Raw genomic sequence first — 1,236 nt, 5'->3', positions numbered from 1 at the left:
TTTTTGCTTTGAAATTTATTTTATCGGAGATTAAAATTGCTACTCCTGCTTTTTTCTGGTTGTCATTTGCTTGGTGTATTTTCCCCCATTCTTTTATTTTTTTATCTTTCTTTATCTTCGTTTTTTAGGTGTGTCTCTTGTAGACAGCTTATTGATGGATTTTGGATTTTTATCCAATCTGCTACTCTTCTTCTCTTCAATGGTGCATTCAAACCATTCACATTCAGTGTAATTATTGAGATGCAGGGTTTTAATTGGACCTGTCCCACAGTACCTGAGCCGTAGCTGGACGGCCTGAGCTGCTGTCATGGTAATTGCCCGGACGCCAGTTCCTGACGATAATGAGCCCTTGTTATAGGATGCCAGGGGCTGGGAGGAATTTATGTTTAAGCATTCTTGGAAGAGGTTGTGGAATTATTATTCTGATATCCAAGTGTATTTTTTTTAGAGGTTTTGGATGCAAGAGTAGACCAAAAAGCTTCAGATTTAAACTTCTTTTGGGGGATGTGATCCGTTGTCTTATGGAGAGACGTTGGATTGTATTTCCTCTTTTGCACTGGAGTGTGTGAATGAGCGTGGTGATTATTCACTGGCTGTGAAGGAGTATCTAATTCCAAAGATCGCCTTTCTATAATTTCTGTAATTCCAGCGTTATCCGCTTCCAGCTCCATTTTAAATTTAGCCAGCTCCTGGTCCAGCTTTCTCAAGTACCGACCTACCAAGTCATAGATCTGGTTTGTCAGCTGCACCTTCTCATCTGCATCCTCCAAAGCTTTATAGTAATCTTTTTTGATGGATGTCATTTGTTCTCTCCATTCAGGCTTATTCTTCTTTGCATTTAAAAAGAATTCACTGACTCTCTGTTCTAGCTGATTCATTGCATTCTGGACCTGCAGGCCCATCTGGCGCAGCTCCGTGAAGCGGTCCCGCAGGTCCATGGGAAGCTGCTCAATCATCTCTAAATAGTCCTCTAGGTAGAACACCGCGGCCCTGAGAGCTGGAGAAACAAGGGCGTCCAGGGGTTTATTTGTGTCACTCGCTGTCGCCGGAGTTTTGTCCCTTTCAATATGGCGCCTCAGCTAGCCGAACCTGCTCGGCTCCTTTGGTCCAGCCTTCTTGAATTGGAGTATTTGCTGGCTCCGTCTCCTCAGATTTCCAAGAGTCTCCTGAAGAAACTAGGTCTTACTCTTCTCTCACTTGTCGTCTTGCTCAGCGAGGCCTGAAATGATAGTTCCC

At 43.6% G+C, this 1,236-nt stretch overlaps 1 pseudogene; it reads right to left on the bottom strand.

The window, feature by feature from the left end:
* Positions 1-971, bottom strand: part of LOC102852550 — a 68,451-nt pseudogene extending 67,480 nt beyond the window's left edge.
* Between the last annotated feature and the right edge of the window lie 265 nt (positions 972-1,236).

The sequence above is a fragment of the Elephantulus edwardii genome, unplaced genomic scaffold (assembly GCF_000299155.1).
Source record: "Elephantulus edwardii isolate Elephantulus edwardi_28Jun2011 unplaced genomic scaffold, EleEdw1.0 scaffold00009, whole genome shotgun sequence".
In the NCBI taxonomy this organism is placed as follows: Eukaryota; Metazoa; Chordata; class Mammalia; order Macroscelidea; family Macroscelididae; genus Elephantulus; species Elephantulus edwardii.
This window is presented reverse-complemented; position numbering and strand designations above follow the sequence as displayed.